The sequence below is a fragment of the Lissotriton vulgaris genome, chromosome 6 (assembly GCF_964263255.1).
Source record: "Lissotriton vulgaris chromosome 6, aLisVul1.2, whole genome shotgun sequence".
Taxonomy (NCBI): Eukaryota; Metazoa; Chordata; class Amphibia; order Caudata; family Salamandridae; genus Lissotriton; species Lissotriton vulgaris.
In genome coordinates this window covers 1,579,676,221-1,579,699,622 of record NC_141694.1, presented here as the reverse complement: position 1 = coordinate 1,579,699,622, position 23,402 = coordinate 1,579,676,221, and the positions used below count along the sequence as shown (strand labels likewise).

At 42.8% G+C, this 23,402-nt stretch overlaps 1 protein-coding gene across 17 annotated transcripts in view; it reads right to left on the bottom strand.

Annotated features, from left to right (window-relative positions):
• NRXN1 (neurexin 1) overlaps nucleotides 1–23,402 on the bottom strand; it is a 1,556,457-nt gene that overhangs the window by 1,106,830 nt on the left and 426,225 nt on the right. The window lies entirely within an intron of this gene.

The following is a 23,402-nucleotide window of genomic DNA, read 5'->3' as shown; positions in this document are numbered from 1 at the left end:
ATTGGGCTAAAAAGTGCTTCTGCGCGCCAAATACTTTGCTGTGCTGGGTCAGAAGTTGCGTCCGCTTACATTTTTTATTGCTAGTACCACACACCACCTCATATTCCTCCCACCGGCAGTATCATGACGGATCTTCTGCGAGTCAGGAAAATGATGGCGCAGCTGAATAGAGCTCATTGTGTTTGTCTCCTGCCACATGGATGACGGTGGGGAAATATAAATCCCAAAGTCTGATGTTTCATCCATGATGGGCGATACATCCAACCGCAGGAAAGCGTGAAGCTAAAATACACTCACCTTGGGAAAATTCCCTCTATTTTACGAAGTGTTAAGGTCCACAGATTGGTTGTCCAGAGCAGGACTGGGAACCCAAAGCAGCCCTCGCAATTTTGTAGGACCAAGCCCAGCTAGAGGGGGTGCAAGTGTGAAGCACTGCGGTTTTTGTTATTGGTGGATGATTTTTAGCGCGCTGCAAAACCGTCCCCCAGTAACACAAAAACGGCCCCCATTGCTGCAAAACTAACCCCAACCTTCCAGCCTTCTGGGGAAAAATCCTCATGTCTGCTACTGCCAGATCGGCCCTGGACGAGGTGGGTATAATGAAAATTTTGCTGACCACTAAATTTAGAAACCCTAAATTCTGTAGCATGCATTCACTCTTCTTCACTTCACCTCTGTTCACGAAGATATTTATATAAATATACAGAAAATGTATATGATGACCCACAAAATAAAAATATTGACATTTTCATGGTGTTCACATTGCTTTTTATCTTACCATTGGTATGATAAAAACTTCAAGTAAATGAAACTTCCTGTATATTACAAGTCAAATTTAAAGAAATCAATACACTACCATGCCTAACAGAAAATTAGAACATCAAAGATGGAATAATGAACATGGAGAAAACAAATATTCATTAGTTGTACTTTAATTTGAACAATACTAATGATAAGGATCATCTGTGCTGATCAAATGGATGCACTAATCACAGCGAGCAACAGCGTATCTACCGTAATTAGTAGAAGATATAGGCAATTAACTAACATCATTCCGCTCATAATAGAGAAATTTTGGAGATTAATGCAGAATTAATACTGGCAAGATGGGTTGGCCACAGGAAATTAAAAACTCATAAAAAAGCACACAAAGAAAGTCATGTGTGCTACTATTTTTGCTGGGGCTAGAAATTAGAACGTGAGTCTCATGCTGAAAATGGAGGAAACACAAGACCTGCTTAGGAAGGAAATGAATGAGATATTCGCTTAATTTAACTATGGCATGCATGTTTTACATAACATGGAACCAAAAATTGATATCAGAGCAAAATGAAGGTTGTCAGTGCATTGTAATGCATTGTTCTATATTATTGAACATGCAGGGATAGAGAGAGCGTAGACATGCAACTCTTTGTTGTACACCTGCCTGCATTTCTTCCACTGCACATTGATGCCGTGTTTTCTGCAGTGAAGTTGCTACATCTCTCTTTTCACGGGACAGACTATAAGGAAGCCACTCTCTAGCACAAAGACAGACATTACTAGTCCTGCTTTATGCCAATACGAAAGGGGCATTTGTATCCTATTGTAAAGTGTGTAAGGGCACATGTGTATCCTATTACAAAGTGTGTAAGGGCACATGTGTATCCTATTGTAAAGTGTGTAAGGGCACATGTGCATCCTAATATAAAGTGTGTAAGGGCACATGTGTATCCTATTGTAAAGTGTGTAAGGGCACATGTGTATCCTATTACAAAGTGTTTAAGGGCACATGTGTATCCTATTACAAAGTGTGTAAGGGCACAAGTGTATCCTATTGTAAAGTGTGTAAGGGCACATGGGTATCCTATTATAAAGTGTGAAAGGGTACATGTGTATCCTATTGTAAAGTGTGTAGGGGCACATGTGTATCCTATTGTAAAGTGTGTAAGGGCACATGGGTATCCTATTGTAAAGTGTGTAGGGGCACACGTGTATCCTATTGTAAAGTGTGTAAGGGTACATGTGTATCCTATTGTAAAGTGTGTAGGGGCACATGTGTATCCTATTGTAAAGTGTGTAAGGGCACATGTGTATCCTATTACAAAGTGTGTATGGGCATGTGGGTATCCTATTATAAAGTGTGTAAGGGCACATGTGTATCCTATTATAAAGTGTGTAAAGGCACATGTGTATCCTATTATAAAGTGTGTAAGGCCACATGTGTATCCTATTATAAAGTGTGTAAAGGCACATGTGTATCCTATTATAAAGTGTGTAAGGGCACATGTGTATCCTATTATAAAGTGTGTAAAGGCACATGTGTATCCTATTATAAAGTGTGTAAGGGCACAGGTAGTTGACGTGATTTGAGCACCCTGTACACATGGACCACCTGTTAAATTATAGCCGGGGGTCTCTTGGTGCACAACAAGGTCACTAACTCGGGACTGAATGACCAAAGATAAGCGCAGTCAGTCTATTCACTGTCCCTGGTGTTTACAACCAGCGACCCCAAATGACAGAATTTGTGCCGCTATACGCATTAACAAAGTGGTGTGTGGAGATGCAGATGCAAATGTATCTACTGGCCTTCGTATTTTGTCATCTTACAGACTGTAAGTAGCTGCAGAAGGTGCAGTGAGAAGACTTCTGCGCTTCCTGCTGTATCCAGTGCAAAGGTGTCTTTGGTATTGCCACTACTTAAGCCCTATTCAATTCAACAGACTTCTGAGCATTAGCAATCTTTCTTCATCAGACAAACTACTGCTTGCAATGAAAAAAACAAAGGAGAAAAACATTCCCTTTGTTCACATTTACCCATGTACAGATTTATGTTGATCATGGTTCCCCAATACACCGACCCTGCTCAGATGGGCAGCGATGCCCAACCCCACTACCCTTGGCAATATTCTCCGGCCAGAACCAAGGGCATCTTGCATGTCATACTAGCATCCTTCCACATGGCCCTCTGCACACTCCCTTACCTCAAGTTCCACCCTCCACAGAGTCCTTCTTCCCTGCCGAAAGCCACACTCTGTGCTGTGACATTGAGGGAGTGGTATGTGTGGTACACAAACAAGGATGCGTATGCATTTCCTATATCAGTACAGGTCTGCAGAGACCAACTGTTTGAAGAAGAAAAAAGGCGGATGGTGGGCTCCGAAGCCATTCACATCGTCTCACCTCTCCCACGTCTGTGCCGTTCTGAGGGATTTGGGAGAGTGTGGAGAAGAGCAAAGACCATCATACGCCGTTCCACTGCGCACCCATCGAGACCCGGGTGATTTGTCGGAAGCACCAAGGAAGTAAGCGCTTCCCTTGGTGACATCACAGAAATGGAAAACAACGTTGTTTTGTTTTTTGCTGCTGCGAGGTTGGAACAGTGGATACTCAGATATCAAATGCTGCACATCTCTCCAACAGCTCTCAGGGAGAATTCATAGTTAAGAAGCAATGCAGCCTGTGTGCTAATAGGTCTCATTGAGAATTGACCATCCACATGGGGGTCTCAAAACCCATTCAATATTAATGAGGCATGTAGGCTTTTACGAAGCCCTGTGAATGAAAGGATGGTGGCATGTTTTCAACCTGATGCCATATAAAAACACAGCTTCTTAAACTACGGTAAACAATTCACACTGCAAACGCCCAACTGATGTGCATACAAAGTGGTACGCAGCTCTTGCGTGAAGAGGGCATCGCCCCCTCTTTCGGAATTAAACTTGGGAATGGTGTCATGCAGTTTCCTCCTATGCCTTAAGAAATTAAACCTGTGATGTTTTTAGCATGCATATTTATGACACTGCGGGCCTGCTCATGGGGGGGGGAATATCTGGGAAACTCACGCAGCACTGTTGCCAAATGACAAGTCCATGTTATTGGAGAACACCCAGTACTATCTCTGGGATCTAAAATAGCTGAGGATCGATTAGCCCAGATGACTAATCCATGCTTCAGATCTGTGTTTGCTGTTCACTCTCCGGGAGGCTCGACAGATCATCTGCTTCTCCAATGTATCTTTTCACTCAATGCTGCAGGCATCATAAACGAAACGGATTCATGAACTAGCAAGTGTGTGCCTCTTTTACCCAATAGACCGTTCGCATTTTCTAAAACGTAGTGTTCTGCAAAAGGCAGGCATGAATAATAACCTCTCCTATGCTTTAAGCCACAAAGTCATCCCTGGGGGCTAAATTTTCCAAAAGACTGGTCAAGGGTAACAGAAGCTTCTGCCTCTCAGGTTCCCGAATCTTAAACTGACTTAGGCTGAGATGTAAGAAAACATTATGATGTGAAGTGATCAACTTTTAGCTATTTAGTTCAGAGTGCACATGACTCAGTTAACACAACAACTGACTTTTGAGCTTCCTTTGACCTTGTACAGTGCTCTGCTACCCTTTTTCAAGGATTACCATACAAAAATATACAAGAGTCTATTGCTGTGTGTTTGGTTTGTTGATTCCAGAATCCAGCTCCGGGTTTTCACGCTGAGACCCAGGGCGCGCGAAAACGAGAGGACGCGAGGAGGACGCCGGCTGCACCAGACCTCGGTCCCGCGGCAGCTTTTGCAACCGCATTCTGTCTGTGGCCCCCCTGTGGCCCCCCTCATCTGCGCAGAGAACTGCGGGGGTGTCAGGCACGGGAGAGCAGGCAGCAGTGGCGGCTCGGCAGGAGCTCTATGACCCGCGATCTACAGCCCGCAGCGCACATACCACACTCCACGACGGTGTTTGAGGTGGCGGCGGGCAGGCGGCGGAAAACAGCAGAAGCGGTCCGGTGCGGTGTGGCCATCTCTGTGGCCATCTCTGGAGCACCACGATCCCTCTACCCAGCACAGCACCGCTGCAATATATACAGGACGCGAGCAGAGAGCAGCAGCCTGCATCTGTAGCAGGCCAGGAGTTCAGAGAAGGGCGAGTGGGTGACTGGCAGGGAGAGGCTGTGGCCGGTCGCCTCCATTACCGGCAGCGCATAGGAAGGACTTACCCCTCCCTGGCCCTCCCTGCCCCGGCCCTCCCCCCCCCTTTCAATCAGGGCTTCAGCCCCCCTGCACTTCTTGCACCTCTGTGTCACGACAGGGGTAGGAGCCTCAATTGAGCCACAAGTTAAGCCAAGGCGTGGCCAAGGCGTGGCATCTGAGGGCAGTGAGATCGAGCAGAGCAGAGCAGAGCTGAGCAACTCCCCTGCTGCTGCTGAAACCTCAACTTGGCAAATCAAATCCTAATTTACAGAGGATACTCTGAAAACAGTTAGTGGCTGTGCGCTCACGGATACTTGGGGACACCTGAGGATAGCAGAGGAGGTGCTGGTGAATAAAGAGAACTGAGAACGGGGAAAAGTTGATCGGAGGACGGCACTCAGGACATAGCAGGCTTCACAGCGTAAGGTGCGTAAGGTGAGGCCACTTGACCAACTGATTAATTGACTAACTGACTTACTGATTGTCATTTTTGTGTGTGCCTCTACAAACCTATAGCCCCCTCCGGTCTTGAGGACGACTTTCTGCTTCTCTTTACTTCCTTCTGTCACTGTTACCTGGTCCACCAGACTCTACTACATCCCGGGAACACCTCCCCCTCTCTTGACCTGTAAGGAGGTGCTCCCAGAGAGGCTCACTGAGAGCGGGAGTTAAACATCAATTTTGAAAAAAACGTGACATTAGGAACATTTTGTGGCCACAGCAGCCAGCCTAGGCAGCCACATTAACCTAAACCGGCCCGCTCGCAATAATGCGGTCCGGAAAGACAAGGCAACAGGAATCAGCAAACCCCGCCAAAAGAGCAAAGAGAGCAAATAAGAAGTCAATAGACAAAGACAGTCCTGAAATGCAAGTGAGGGCGAAAGATGATGCCCACAACCTAATCTCTCCGCTTCTTACTAGACCTGAACTCTCGTTAAGCGGGATGGCATGTATTACAAGCAGTCCAAGCAGCTCAAGCGGCGGCCTTAACATGCCTAAGCCAACATACCAACCAAAAATTTACACAAAATTTTCATTTCTAAAAGATGCTGGGCCGGTACTGTGCTTAAACAGCAGTAAAGTAACTAACCTCCCGGAGCCGCTCCAACCTCTCAATGTACACCAAACGGAACATCAACATCAATTGGTGCACGAGCAGCAGCAGCAGCATTGGCAGCAAGGTCAGCAACAGGGGTTAGACAGTAGTAGCCTATCAGCAAGATGCAAAAACTATGTTAGTGGCGGCGCAAGCCCTAAAGAGGGAAAAGATGCATCAACCATAACTAAGGAGGCAAGGACCCAGAGATTCAATGAAGAAAATCAACTAGGGTACGATGACATGAATCAATTGGAGAAACCCCAGCCTACAAATAAAGTAAAAGGCAATGAACGTAGGCTCAATACGTCTGACCTAGCGGTGAGTGGCAGAGTAACAACGACAGAGGGAGGAATCGAAGGCGGGGAGGAAAAAAAGGGGGAAATCACCAATAACAGCACCCCCTATGAGCACATCAAGGATGGTTCATTGATCCAAATGTTTCCACAGCAACTGGGAGGAGAGATGGAGGCTTCTGAAACTAAGAAGCTTAGCCTAGCTTCTCATGGCTCCATACAGCGACTAGACATGCCGCCGCAGGCCAAAAAAGAAGACAAATCTAATCCCAAAGATAACCCTCTCAATTTGGGTTCTCTTGATTCTATACGGCAACCAGTCACGCCGCTGCAGGCCAAAAAAGAAGACAATCCCAACCCCAATTACATCCCTCCCATTATGGGTACTCTTGGACAGGATACATCAGAGATACCTGGGACATGCAAGCATCCGGAGGTACGCACAGCTAATCTGAGCACAGCTCATATGAGTAAAACAGATAGCACAAACTCCAAAACAATGAGAACAAACACAGAGGACAAAAAACCTCCAACAGCACAAGATGAGCAAGTTCAACCGAGACGGGCAAAAACAAACATCCAACATAGCCTCAGCCTTGTCACAGCCCAACCTGACTGTAATTCAAAACAATCACTAATGCCTAAGGAAACCGAACCAGAGACATCGTATCTTCCACCTGAAGAATGGGAGGAACTAGTCGCGTCCTATTCCAACGTCACCGGAGGCGAGTCAGATGGAAGGAATAACAGCTCTCCAAAACCAAACAATGAAAAGGTTAAATCACAGGAAAAAGACGACATCTGGTCCACTTTACTGCACACAATGCAAATGTCTGTGAACGCATTGCAGTATCAATCAGACAAGATGGACCTCCAGCTGTCAGTCCTCAACTCACTCTCCATTTTTGTTTCCGGCATAGATGACAAGCTGGCCGACCTCAACAATTTGATCAAGAGGGCACAGTCAGACACAAAACTCGCTCAGGCTAGCTGCACCTGCATAACAATTGTGGACAAGCTAGCAACATTACCATCAGCATTGGATAATCTCCTTGTCGACATAAGGAAAGCAGTGCCAGCCCAACCAACGCTAGGTGTGGTCCACTCCAGTATTAGTGGACAACAAACGACTAAGCTAAGTAAAGTCGAAAGACCCAAAGCACAGGCTAAGCAAACTGCAAGCGCGGCACAGACATCAGAGAACAAACAGTCTTGCGATGACGAGGGCTCACCCCTATCAGGGCCAAACATCAGTGTATTAATTGAAGGAGCAACAGTAGCCCTGAAGAGCAATTTCACTAAACCTAGTAATCTCCTGGAAAATCAGGCTCCGCTTAAAGGGGCACAATTATCCTCCAAACAGCGGAGAAAACAAAGGAGAAAGGGGAGAAACCAAAAAACCTTGCAGGCATTGCCAGACAACAAGGAAGGAATCCACAGAACCAGGGATGATCCAAGGGATGTCCAACTAGTCTACTCATGTAGGGAGGAAGAAGATATGGCCCCGGGTCGGGGAGAGAAAAAGAGCCTGACCCAGGAAAAAGGACCAGAAATCATTGTGCGAACAACCGCCAAAGAATTGACTATGGATAGACTGGAGCAGAAACCGGGGAACAATAGCGGGACCCCCTTTGGGGAACCACCGATAATAACAAATGTCTGGGCACTTAATAAGGCAAAATCATGCCCTGCCACCCCATTAATCAATGGGTCGAGGGAGCCAGCAGGAGAAAAAATAATCTCACAAAGCAGCATGGTCGGGGAGACAACTAAAACATTAGCGCCGAATATGGAGAAAGCTGCAGTAAGTAACAGCCAGCTACTTGGCATGATTATACCATCACCATCATTATTAATGGAGAACTCAACAGCGACAGAGGACACCCTGGACCAACAATCAGGGTACTCGGGCGCTACAACAGCAATCATGTTTCACCCAGAGTATATATCTAAGGGACGGGCTGATACTCTAAACAGGGGTAACATCTTGCGTTTACTGAGGTCTATTAACACGCTAAAAAATATCAAAACCACCGACCTGGAGTCAGTTGAGTTTAAAGACTCACCCGATTGCCCAGGCTTAGAGCTAACGAAAACAGTATGGGCCACACTAGACCTGGCCGAGAGAGTCTTAAAAGAACAGAAACGGTTCAACGAATGGGGCATTAAACTTCAGCCAATAGCAAAACCAAGGTATCCTGACCCACTACTGGTCGAGTCAAAGCGCCAAGAAGAAAAACGTGGCCATGAACAACTGAGCCCGCGATTATTCTCGGTACTGCGAGGGGCTCGTAGTAACAGCATAGAGTATAGGGGTAACAGAGAATATAACGCACCTAGGGCTCACGTGGAGATAAGTAGATCCATGCTGGAGTGGAGCAGGGTAACCAGGACAATAAAAATCAAAAGTGGAATACCATGACCTTTTAAGCATAATATACCACCAAAAAAGACCTTTTTGAAAATCTGTTCCTGGAACATCAATGGACTGGGAGATAAGACCTCGGACCCTGAACTGCTAACTTATCTGCAGAAATTTGATATAATCTCACTCCAGGAAACATGGAGTGTACTACCAACGGCACTGCACGGCTTTAACATGCTCTACCTACCTGCAATCGGAAGCTCCAAATTTGGCCACAACAAGGGAGGATTAGTCACATAAACCTCCACAAGCAGCATATACGCAACAGAACTTTTACCATACAATTTAGCGCCACCAAACGAAATGCAAGTATGCCGAATCACCCTGCAGGGGAAGAGAAGCAAGGAATACATAATATTGGTAAACCTCTATCTACACCCACGCGATAAAAATAAAGGGAGTCAACAACTAAAGGAGGAGTTGATGAAAATAATAACAGATGAGGAAACAAATAATTGGATAATCACAGGAGATTTCAACTTAAACATGCTGAGGAGACAAACTGATGACATCAACACAGAGGAGGACCCATTTGCATGGGAGGAGACGCCCCAAGACATTAATACAGACGGAAGACTCACAAACACCTCAAAAAGTCTACTGTCATTCTTAGAGCAACTGGGTGCACGTGCATTAAACGGCAGATTCCCCGGAGACCGCCCGCAAACAGCGACATTTAATAATGCAGCAATGAGGTCAACAATTGACTACACCTTCTGCTCTCGCTGCATGTTCACAAAAGTAAAACACTACTGCATTGGGAGCGAAGAATGCAGCGACCACTTACCCCAGGAAATCATGGTAGACGAGCCATCATTACACAAACTGCCCCCAGTAAATATAATATGCTCAGAATACACCAACAACGAGAGAAGAGTAAAATGTAGCACCAACGACCCTGAAGGACTACTAGCTCGAGCAAAACAACTCTGGTAAGAAGGGAAAGCAGTTACCCCCGACATAATCGGAGGCTGGGAGGCATTTACAAACGCCCTACGTAAAAGTTACGGAGATACAAAGATCCGCTCTGGAAACGGGAGAACAACGTCCCAGCAAAATCCACAGTCTGGCTCCAATCCACGGAACAGAGCCAAATTAAAAAAGCTAAAAACTCGGATAAATCTTACACTGCGGAGGCTGAAGAAAGATCCCTCGGCCTTACAAGAGTTGAGGTTGCTAAAAGCCACCCGCAAAAAACTGATTTGGCAAAACAAAAAGGAAACTGAAGAAACCCTGTGGGCCAGACTTCTGTATGATGTCAAGAACAATAATAGTGCACAATTTTGGAAGAAGATAAATGCCCTATCAAATCCGCTAGGTCAGCGCATCAGCTCCAATGCTACAGAAGAAGCATGGATAACCCACCTCGAATCCCATTTTAACAAAGATCAGACCCCCCAAATCGGTGTAAATATCCATGAGCCTAATATGGAACTTCGACCGCTCCATGAAAATCTCAATGCATGTCTTGGACAGAACTCCACAATCACAATCACAAACATCCAAGTTCACAAAAGAATCTTGAAAGGCAGACGAGAAGGAGCTCCTGGCCCCAATGGGATTCCGCCCATATTATTCAAACAAGATCCTGCATATTGGGCTACAGTTCTAAAACCAATATTTGAAAGAATCCTGCAGACGTCAACATTACCATCATCATGGAGAGGCTCAATAATCTCCCCTATATACAAAAAAGGCAACAGGAACGATCCCAAGAGCTATCGGCTGGTAGCTCTTTTGGATAACGAGGCCAAATATTATGCCGGGGTACTTCTTCAAGAATTAACAACATGGGCCACGGAAATTAAAGCAATACCCTACAATCAAACTGGCTTCTGTAGGGACATGGGCACTGCCACTAACATCTCTGCCCTCTCACTAATGATAGACGCAGCACTTACAATTAAACAGCCTCTGTACATCTGCTTTATCGACTACAGTTCAGCATTTGACCACATAAACCGAAATATTCTGTGGCAAAAATTAAAAACATTAGGTATTCCATCATTGCTCCTAAAACAACTAACCCTTCTGCACAGTAACACCTGGACACAAGTAAAGTTGGGGGCAGGTGAACATCTATCGAAAAAGATGAACACAACCTCAGGACTAAAACAAGGGTGTGTATTAGCCCCCACACTATTCAATCTATTTATGGCTGAGCTCTCAGTTCAACTCAATGGAAGCAACGCGCATGCACCAAAGCTAGGTGGTCACCAGCTATCTAATCTCCTATATGCAGACGATTTAGTACTTATCAGTCGGACACCCATAGGTTTACAACGTCTGCTGGACATTACATCTCAATACTCGGATACTAACAAACTAAGCATCAACCAAGACAAAACAAAAGTCATGTGTATAAATTACCGGAAAACAAAAACAAAACACAACTGGCACTTGGCAAAATGCAAGCTTGAAGTCGTACAAGACTACAAATATCTGGGGGTTATGATCGATAGCAAAGGCAATTACAAAGTACAATTTGAGGCAATAAAAAAGAGGGGGCTTATGACAGCAGTAGCACTAAGAAACCTGAAGAACATAACCGCGGACCCGAGCTTCCTCCCTCTGACCAAGGTGATACAGGCCAAACTCATACCATCTATCACCTATGGAAGCGAAGCCATGAGAGGGAGGGATGCGGAAACATTAAATGGTACCATCGCCAGAGCGCTAAGAATTATATACGGGCTGCCTGGATATACATCTCCAGCGCAAATGAGGCTGGAATTTGGTATACAAAAACAGGAGCTGGACAGGAAAGGAGCCTTTGTTAAAACCTGGTTTAAGATCAAAAAAGGGCAACCAGAAACTTTAAATTTCTATTTGTGGAGAGAAGTAGAAACGAAAGTAACTTGCCCAGCCAGACTGTTCTTGGACACTGCACTGGACCAGTTGGGCTTACGGCAACTCTGGGCAACGCCTGGGACCATGGCAAGCTTCAAGAAAATCGTAAATAACACTGTTAAAAAAGAGTCAATCTTACAGGACAAAGCGGCCTTGACTGAACGTTCGCATGGCTGGCTAACTATACAATCTTATAGCAAAGCGACTCCTCAAGCTTACCTCCTCTCTAACTTCTCCAGAACCATCAAAGAGAAGTTTCTGAAATTTCGGTTAGGTCTGCTGCCGACAGCATACCACCTGCCCCCTTGGCTGCGCCCTCCAAAGCCAGCAGTGTGCCGCCTTTGTGGGGAAGGAGAGGAGGACATAGTCCACATTATAGCCATTTGCCGCGAGCTGATGCAGGAGCGCCGGCAACTACTCAGACCAATTTTCAACAAAAACCAAATACGGTCATGCAGACAAGCGGTGCTTGCAAGCTTCTCTGGCCAAGATACTCAACTAAGCTGCTGTCTGGTAAAGTTTTTAATTGCAGCTGACCTACATTTTAAAAAAAAGTGCACACAACCATAACAGTATGTTAAGCATACAATGTCAAGTTTCTTTCTCCACACCCAAACCTCAAAGGAAACCATTGAAAGGCTAACTATACGACATACTTTGCACAAACCAACGGAAGCCGAGGCAGCACTATGCACTTTAAATCAGCGCATCCCGGTCTGTCATCGTTCTGAAGTCAAGATTTTAATAAGGGGGGTACTTTTATCTCACGGACTGCCACTGATATTCGCCGGCCGAAGTGAAGAAACAAGATTATGGACTACTGAGGCCGGGGGTGTGGATTTTCTTCCCAATCTTAACGCATGTTTTTGTTTAACTATGGCTATCAGCTTTTTTATAAAGAAAATTGAGGTTTTATTGTTTATAATAGTGGGTCAATCATTGTAATGGTTTTAATTAACTGCACAATAAATTTATTACTTACTTACTTACATACAAAAATAACACACACACATATATATATATATATATATATATATATATATATATATATATATATATATATATATATATATATATACATAGAAATACAAGTCAGTGCCAGAATCAGCAAAGGTTTGAGTTGCCGTTGCTCCAGGCAGCCAGACCTGGGTGCCCACAAGGCATACTGAAACCTCTCAGGCCCAGTCACGATATTCTCCACACCGGGGTACCTTGTGGCATGGGTCTGGGGAGAGAGACCCTGCAGCCTTGGGTAGAGGCCACGATGTCAGGCACTGTCATCCTCTGGACCTGGAGTCGGAAACAGTCTAGGCTTCCAGCCCAAGTCCTGCAAACTCTGCAAATGTCCCCCAACACCCCTCAGACACCACACGCTACAGAGTGAAAAATAGCACAGGTTTTTGGTTGCAAGCATAGGTCCCTTGGACTTGGCAAACTTCTATTGCATGCCTCCAACTCCTCCTGTTCCGTCACCACAAGTAGGCCACTAAATTTACGAGCACACTTCTCTGTACAGTGTGATTTATGGCATACATCACAATTGTCCTTGTCTCAACCGAAGATCACTTCTACCCATTTCTGCTGCACCCAGCACGGTCCTATGATCTCATGGAAATGGAGGATCCTATCTGTCCCAGGACCTCATGGACCGTAGGCCAGCCAACCTCACCTTCGAGAGTGCATAGGGACCCGGACCATCACAGTTGGCAATTAGCTACAGGCCAGCAACTTTCAGGCAAAATCCACAAGATTATAGTCCCCTTATTGGAGCACAACAGGCCACTGGCCACCAAAAGTCTGAGGATAATCCAGTTGCAGTTCCTCCTGCCCCAATAGTTCCTCTTGTTGATGTCCCAGCATTGAACCAGTGTAGTATGGTTCCAATCCCAAAAGCGTCTGTAACTCCTGAGGGCAGAGCCCCAGTAGTTATTCCCACAATGTTCTTTAAAGATGAGATAAGTTCAAAATGCCATCGTTGAAATGCACAGGTCCTCTCTAAATTCATCCTGTCTGCCATCCTACACTGGTGTAAAAAATCTGCTCAAAATACAAAAGTGGCAAAAACAAAAAGCGACTGGGTCCCCAATTATTTCCTACAATAGCATTGTGTCCTACCCAGGGCCTAATAGGGCACGACCCCCTTCTTTTTTCATATCCTACACTGGAAGGCTTGATCAATATCTTTAGTGGGGCAAAAACTCTGCCCGTAGGAATACATATGCCAATTCCACCCAAAAGTATCTGTCCCAGGAAGGCTCCTCGGAGTCTGAGGTTTGCCGTTTCCCTTGAGCCCCTAAATTACAGCCTTCTAAAAGAAATGCACAAATGTAGCTGTCCCACCAACACTCAGATACAGATTGCAGACAGGCTGACATGCACACACAGGCATGAGCACAGAAATTCCCACTTTGCCAAAGTGTTATTTCAAAATTCGTAATGTTAAAACCACTTGAACCACTGAAAATGATTTGCCATTACTAACTCATCAAAATCAAACACTATACTGCCACTCTCTGCATGTAGGAAATTCAGCTCAATAACCTTTCCACAGATCCGTCATATCAATAGAATACGAGAACAAGGCCCTACCATACTGGACACACCATCTGGTGCCATTTACTACCAGTGCATGTAGTGCACCCGCACACATGCCCTACCTCTTCCCGGTACCGGACCCTGCCTACACTGAGTACTCCGATGTAGTAAGAGACATGAAGCACTTTGGCAAGTAGCTTTGTAAATGCCAAACTGATATACACAGGTCCCGCCTTGGCAATCCTGTGGCACGTTTGAAGACCTAACTCCGTAGGTGGCACAACCAGTACTGCAGGCCATTTGAGTTACATGCCCTAGGTATACGTCTTACACCTGGACAAGGGACTTACAGCTAACTCAAATCAGCCAATCATGTATACACCAATCACCAGAATGTATGTAAGAAGCACTGAATGGCAATGTCAAAAGTGCTCAAAGTGCTAAGACAAGCACATAGATCAGCAGAAAACCAGGAGGGACAAAAGCAAAAGGTCAAGAGAAAGCACCCAAAAAAGGAACATTTCCAATACCCTTTAGCAAAAACAGACAACAGTTCTGGCCTTAGCAAGCTGGCATGCTAATTACAATCATTATATTTTTATTGTAATATATGCATTAAAATAGCACAGACCTCTATTTTCTAGCACCCAAAATAGGACTGGCATGCACCAACAGCAGTCAACGGTCAGAAACATGACTCAGTAGCTCTCTCAGTGCATTCTGGCCAATTTGGTCCTTCTTTTGCAAAGCTGCAATTCAACCACAAAATAAAATTGATAACTATTCATTTCTTCTCAAAGTTTCTTAGCTTTATAGCTATGTGTTTCTTCAAACTTTTAATTTTCTTATTCCCAGACATGTTTTTTACTTTTCATGAGGTCTTCAGTGAAGCACAGCAGGTACTGAGTGTCAGTAGCATAACAAAACTTGAGGGGACCTCTTTGTAAAGTGCATGGATGGGGCCCCACATGCTCCAGACCCAGTCCGAAGCTCTAAAGCCTGACCATACACTTTGCCAGAGGGGAACTCCGGGAGCTCAGAGTCCCCCGCACCACGGGGGCTGCAGGGGCTATGGTTATGCCACTGCTGAGTGCCGAACGTCTTCGCAGCATAAGATTTAAAGACCATTGCCTTCTTAACTAAACTGTTTCCATTGTCCAATGGCTGTTCACAAGATGACCCTTACCATAACATGCTGTTCGATGAACAGTAAATAAGGCTCTGGTCTTTAAATGTTATGCTGCAAACAAGCTTGAAACTCAGTACCTACTGTGCTCCACCTATTAGCTCATGAATAGCAAAACCCATGTCTGGTGCTATGCAATTGAAAGACTTGAAGAAATAAATAGTTATCCAGCTAAGAAATTGAAAGACTGGAAGAAATGTTAGTTATCAAGCGTTGCTTCACAGTTTTTAACCATGTTGAAAGGGAGATCACAGGCACTTTACTCCTGTTTACCAGAGGCAACAGTGCACATGGCTTTAAGTCCCTCAAAAATAGAGTCCAGAAAAAAGGTGAAAAATCTAGAATGACCACTCTGAAAAGGTGTTTTTTCTACGGCCCTAATGTCTCTAAATACAGCTTAGATTTTATCCTGATTCTGTTTTAGTGAACATGAACAGAACCATGCCCTTGATACTGACCAGCAAGTAACATTAATTTGTATAAGGGCACCAATACATATTATGTGAGATCAATATCTGGGGTTTAAAAGTAGAGATTGCTTTCCATGCAATTTGCAGTCTCTACTTATCTCTTGAGCTGAGTCGTTATGTCCCTGGGCAGGGAGCTTTTCCTGTTTGATAGTGAAATGGCCTCATGCAAGTCAAATCACCCACTCGAGCATCGGTGACAACTGATTCAAACTTTGAATATTCTCCATTACACATGAGGCTGTAATGCCCATCTCAAATAAGCAGGGAGGTACTCAGAACGACAGGATGCAATTTTATGGGTTCACCTCTTCTGTTCTGGGTCCAATAATGTGAAATAGGTAAAAGAAACAGACTTCTAAGGCAAGCAAACCAACCATGCTATCTTCAAACAACGGAATCTTCTTATTTTTGAAGAAATACATTCTTAATAAAGAAATATATAGTCATCAATTTTTTCATCATACAGAAGTTATGGTTTCCTACCCATTTGTATATATTTATATCTCTTTTCTTATAATTTATAAAAAAATGATTTACTCTCTATACAATAACATGTATTGCTTAGTCAGCAAGTTACTTCACAGTATGTTCTCAATATATTTCACACTAGTAGCAGGTCAAGACCTGAAACTATGAGGAGAATATAGGCTCTAACAAACTAAACTGTCGCACAGGATTTCTGACTTTGTGGCCTCCAGAGTACCCCCAGCCTAAGTCATCTGGCAAGCCTGCAGAAAATCTGGGGATCTGGTTTGGGGAAGATCTTAGATTTATCGCGCAGATAAAGCAACTGGTGGGGGCGTGTTTCGGCATCCTAAAATATTTTAGGAAGTTCGTCCCTCTGCTACCTAGATCTGCTAGGGAAATGGTGACTCGGGCACTCATCTTGTCCCTTATTGACTATGCAAATGGTCTATATATCGGACTCCCAGGTTATCAGTCAAAAAAACTACAACTAATACAGAATGCGGCTGCCAGGGTTCTGCTGCAAATCCCTGGGCGCGCAAGTATGAAACATCATCTACGGGACCTGCATTGCATGCCTGTGGTCCACCGCGTCCAGTTCAAGGCCCTCACGCTGGCTCATAGAGCCCTGCATGGGCTAGGCCCGGTCTATCTCCAGAGGCGTTTCTCCTTTTACGCTCCTCGCAGAAATCTCCGTCCTGCTACTCAGTGCCTGATTGCGGTTCCCTGCTTTCGTAGGGTTCGGCTAGGGGGTAGTTCCCTTTCTGTTACGGCTGCGCAGGCCTGCAATTCTCTTCCTCTGGAGCTGCGCAATATTCAGGACACCATGCTATTTAACAAACAGTTGAAGACCTTCCTTTTCAACCAATTCATCCAACTTCGCTGCTCTGCTGTTATGTTCACCAACCGCGCCGAGACACTCTTGAGTATCCGTGCGTGATACAAATGTTCAATAACATACCATAACATAACACAGACAAATCCAAGATGTCTCAAAATGGTGGAAAAGTCCAGAAAATGTACAGTAGGTTCTACAGAACTCTTGCTGAAATCAGTGAATGTTAACAACGCCACAAACAAGATTTCTATCATGTTTCTTCTGTTTTCCTAACGCACACTTATTCTCTAATTATTGTTTTACAATAGTCTATGCAGGAGCTACATTTGGATAATTGAAAACAATATACTGAAAAGTATATATATTTGTTCAGTTACTCTTCACTTACTATTATGGCCACCAGCTGTCTATATTGGAGTTAACATATTTTAATGTATTTGTTAGACTACTTTAATATTTTTTAACAACTGCTTACCTTAACCTTCACACATTTTCCGTTTCTCCATTGTTACCTTCAATTTTATAAGGAATCCAAGTATTCACATTAGTGGAATATTATGTACATTACTATAAATGTCTATCACCGGAGATGAAAGCTGATATTTCAGAGTTTATAAAGTTATCCACTTAGAAAAGCTAGTCGTGGAAGAGCTGTCAAGATATCTTTCATGTTTACATAATTTGTAGGAAATTATAAAAGGCTGCATTTTATGTCAAATCTGTTCTACATTAGGCAGTGAAATAGCCTTTAATTACATGCATTTCCTTCATGTTGCTTTACTTTGCCTGCTCTTTATGGTATTGCCAGCCAACAATATGCTATAACAACGTGTTAGACCTGTTAACCTTAGGGAGGTCTTCCCCCAACTTTTTACTGTTCTCCTCCATTTCTTTGCTGATCCTAGGACTTTATGACCTTTACCACTGCTAAACAGTGCTAAAGTGCTTGTGATCTCTATGGTAATATTGCCATACCTCCAATTGACATATTTAATTTACCTATAGGTCCCTAGTAACGTGGTGGCACAAATTCCCAGGACATTTAAACTAAATATTGGGCCTGCAGCACTGGTTGTGTCACCCACTTAAATACTCCTTTAACCATGTCTCAGGCCTCTCATTGGAGAGCCTGTATGTGCAGTTTTAAACTGCCATTTTGACCTGGCAAATAGACCTTTTGCTAGGCTCAAGCCTTCCCTTTTAACACATATAAGACACTCCTAGGGCCCGGAGGGCAGTGTGCAATGTATATGAAATGTAGGCCATATACTTTTAAGTTTTACATGTACTGGTAGTGAAAAACTCTCAAATTAGTTTTTCACTTCTGCAAGGCTTTTTGTCTCCCATAGGAAAACAGTGGAGGTGGCTTATTTCATTTTATTAGTGTGATTTCCAAATAGGATTGGATAACAAGTTCATGTTTGGTGTCTCCGGGATCACAATTTAAAATCCTAACTTATGGTGAAGTCGGGTTTTAAATTGGAATTTTTAAAATGCCACTTTTTGAAAGTTGGTATTTTCCTGCCTTAATCATTTAGGGCCATATGCATAAACACATTTTCCCATAGACACAGAATGGGCAAAACCCTTTGATGCATCTGGCCCTTAGTGCCTGAAGTCTGTACCTGATCAAACAACTGAGTGTAACTGACAGCCACACACAGTGGGGAGCATAGTCATGCCTGGATGTGCCATCACTGACAGGATAGGAGGGTGGAGATGGGCATAGCCCAATTAACACCTGAAAAGGCTGTGTCCTGCCTCCACACAAAGGGTTGCATACGCCTTGTAGTTAGTCTGGATCCAGGACAGCAGGAAAGCAGTATGCCTGGAGACTTCAAAGGGAAATCTCTAGAAGCTTCTCCCCCACTTCAAAGGCACAACTGGGTATAAATACTGGACCTCAGACACAAACTCTTCAGTACACTTCTGGACCTGTGGATATTCTGCCAGGAAGAAGGATCGCTGTTCGCTGCTCAAGGACTGCCACTCTGTCGAACTGCAGCTCTAAAATACCTGCTACCCTGTTGTGCTGGCGAGCTGCCTGCTGCTCTCTTGCCTGGAGAAGAAGAACTGGATCGGCAACTTCATCTTGAACCCAGTACCCCATAGTGACTCCAAGGTCTAGAACGTTGGCCATCTGATTTGATCATCAGGGACATATATGGCTTCCCAGCCAGCTCCTAGACTCAGCTGCAGTGAGTTCCTGACACGTTAGTGGTGCTTCTCAGTTGCTGGACACTTAGTGTGGCTCACTGGCTCTTAAAGCAAGCTTTTGGGCTTTTTAAAACAACAAACTGGCTTGGTCTCATCAAATCCGCTCTGTTTACAGCAAAATCCAGCACGAGCTGCTGCCAGTTTGTCTCTTTGTACAGCAGCATTGACATCCCACGTTGTACTGCTAAGATAAAGCATCAGCTCACCCTCCTGCGACACCCAGCCTGAGCTTCTGGCCATGCTGACAACTGCCCGCAATGCTCTCCTTGCTCCCCGCAACCTGCTACAATGTTAATGGGATTCTTGGCACAAAACTTGAGAAGGTAAACCTTCAGCAGCATCAATTTGGGACTGAATCTGACCTCCGCTCTACCATGGCCGGCCTGAATGTTTAACTTTGACCCAGTCAAGAGCTTACTGCTATATGCGCTATTTGACACATTATTCTTTATAAATTCATAACTTCGGTTCTACTGATTGGATTTTTGTTGCTTTGGTCTTGTTTTATTTATTACATGCTGCTCTATTTTCCAAACCTGGAATTGGATCCTTTTATGTGGTGTTTTTACTGTTTTGCTGTATGAAGTGTTGCACAAAAACTTTACACATTGCCTCTAAGTTAAGCCTGACTGCTCTGTTCCAAGCTACCAGAGGGTTGACGACAGATTAATTTGGGGTCCACTGCTGTCTTACCCTAACAAGGATTGTGGTTGCTGCTTGACAAGGGCTTACACCCCAGTCAACCTGTAACCCAATTTCGTACACAACTATAAAGGTTCATCTAACTATCTCCAGGAAACTAATAAGGTAAAAACAACATTATTTTAAGACAATTTGAGTAATATTGTTTCTTCCACATGAAATTGAACTTATACAATTGGCAGGAAGTCTGAATGCTGTACAAGTTCAGTAAGAGGCAATAATAGTCATTATAACAACTACTCAAAAATAATTGTATTAGTAATAATAATAATAACACCTAAAATATTATATTTTATCTACAAAATATTAAAAATAGGGTTTCTGTAGCTTTGGGAATTGAACTAATGTGCCTCAAAACATAAACCACAAATTTTTAAATATCAATTTGAAATTAAATTATACTGGAGAACTTTGTACCAAGTTGTTGGGATTTTTCTGAGGTAATTGTTTAGACATTTGTGGTCTAACTGCTGTCAGGGGCCACATGGTATTTGAATGTCCTCAAATCAAACATTATGGTTTGTACTCCTGACAATCCTATGCTGTCGGTATATTATTTCTGACACTATAATGCTAGATGTTTGCTTTCTAATACAAAACGCTCTGTTACTTTTTTTACGCTTGTCATCCTTTCTGTTATTTCTCAGCCAGGTTAGGCTAGGGAGGCAGTGAGCTATTAAAATGATAAAACATGGTGGCAAATAACTTTCTTTCTTTGTAGAGTCTAACATGGTTTATCTGAGACCAAATTCTTACCAGTTGGAGAAAGGCTGGGTGGCATGTGTATCATTCCAAGTGCAGAGACATGGGAGGGCCATATTCATAGTAGTTTATTGAAGTTAGAGAGATAAAAGTGACATTGTGTTGTTTGGCAAATCACAAAGAATAACTTAATGTCAGATAATAAAATATTAAATATTAACGTAGCAATACAAATCCTAAGTCCAATGGATTTTTGGAATAAATGTCACATTTTGACACCCAAATATGTGTTTGCCTAAGAAGCACACATTCTCTGCAGAAATCAAATATATATTACATTATGTATCTATGCCCCTTCTCAGTACATTTTCAGACCTACTTGCTATGGGGTGTAGATGTATTCTTCTTTTCTGTTCTATTAATTCTATTTAAATTCATTGTTACCACATTTTGTACTTTATATTAAATAAGTTGTAAAGAAAATAGCTAATTTACCAATAACATTTGTTCTAACTAGCAGTCTAGAGAAGAAAAATCAAACACAAATACTCTGTACAATCGTTTTGAGTTGTTAGCTGAACAGCATAAACCATAAATTATTTAAATACTAGTTTAAAAAGGAAATACATTTTTCCTTATATCACACTTAATGACTAACAATATTATTATTATTTTTTCCACAAAAGACTACAACATAGGAAAATACCGGATTCAACTTGCTGTTATTAAAATAACTATTGTTTCCTGCAACACTAAAATGTTATACCTAGCAATACAAAAGGATATTTACTACCACATTTATAGAGGTCTGATAATGTAATCTTTGTGTTCTGGCAACATTTACAAATAATCCGGCTTTCAGTCACCTGGGTTATTATCATGTTTTCAAAGCACCTTCTCAGCATACTAGGATCATTTTATTCCTCTAATTGTATGTAAATATATGTTAAGCATTATTAATCTAATTCTGACAAATATTGTTGCAATTATAATCAGTACTATATCGTTTATACAACAGTAAGATTCACAATCGTTGAATATGCGTCCTTAGACTTTTACTCTTCTGATTTAATTTGTGTCTAAGTGTATGTAATTGAGAAAATGGGGTATTACAATTGCAATAGGGGATTCTGCCATATAAAATTCTTGGAAGTCATGGACATTATTGGTTAATCATATTTAAATATAATTACTCATATAGAATGAAGTTAATCAGTTCTCCCAAAGCTCTGACATTTGTCTAAAGAATGTCTGTTGAAGAATAGGTATTAAAAAGTTTCTTTTAAAACTTATTGTCATTACCATGTATTTTTGAAATGACAGTCTGCATATCAAAAGCAACAGAGTAAAAATAAAACTGAATGAAAAAGCTACTAGACGCAATAACATCAAAAAAGTCACAACATATACGTTTCGACTTGCTGTCTGTAGCCTCAAGCTTATGTGACATAATTACTGGTTACCTTCAACTATTAGTTATTGTTGCATATGGTGTGTGGCTCAATCAATGTGTTTTGTGCACAAACATTGTTTGACTGATTTCAACCTGAAGAAATGATAACACAATTATTTATCAAATAATTATTTCTTAACCCAGCATAACCCATGGGTGGTTGTCATTATGCCTGGTGTTGTATGGACTGATAATATGCATATAAATAACATTATATTGCCCAATTGTCAATTGAAAATGAAAGAAAATTCAACTGAAGCAACTCAATTGTGCAATAAACTCCATTTGTACATTCAAAAGGGATAATATGAAAGTTGCATTCCTACAAGAATGCATTTTGTGAGGCACTATTTACTGGTCTAAAGTAAGAATGTCAAGAAATGCATGCAACATTACAACAACCATGAAATCTGAAAGAGTTCAGACCTGTTGAAATCTGTAAGAAGGGATCAACAGAAGGGCACCCCTCAGCCTCCAACTGGAGGCTGTGCTCCAAAGGCCCTGCTGGGGGCCCCAAAACACGCTTTCTGAAATGGTTTTCGTGTCGGAGGGGGCTAGAATGGAAACCATGTCGGAAACCGTGCATCGTAATCTCATGCGGACAGGCCCACCCTTGAGATTATTCTGATGGATTCTGACTGGCTGACGGGCTCTCCACACCCGTCGGAAGCCAGCTGGAATGACAGTCCGGTTTCCTTTCCAACCGCCTCATCATAATGAGGAGGTTGGAAAGCAAACAAAGTGGCCCAAATCAATGCGGCCATGATGGCTCCGACCTCAGGTCCGTGCCTGTATGGGCCGCATCGTAATCAGCCCCAAAATGTGCTTAATTTACAAATCCAAGCCCATTTATTCACAATACCAGAATGAAAAAAGCAAAATTAGAACTTTGATAGCTAAAAAACTGGCTGACTTTAAAGACCCAAGAAATGTCATACTGTTTTGCATTTTTGCGTAACGATTTTCAGGATTCTGGCTTTTTATAATATGGAAAATAAGTTCACTATCTAAAGAACATCTATGAATTATATTGCTAAGATATAGATTATAAAGAGAATCAAGTTAAAACATGTTTCATATAATGTTTTGATTGTTTGCTTATTCGCACATCCTTAATAAAATTCCAAAATTAAATTTGAAATTTGTTGTTAAATGTTAATGGGATGGTTTAATGTGAAAAACATCTCAAAGGAAATATATGTGTTTATACAGCACATCTATTTGT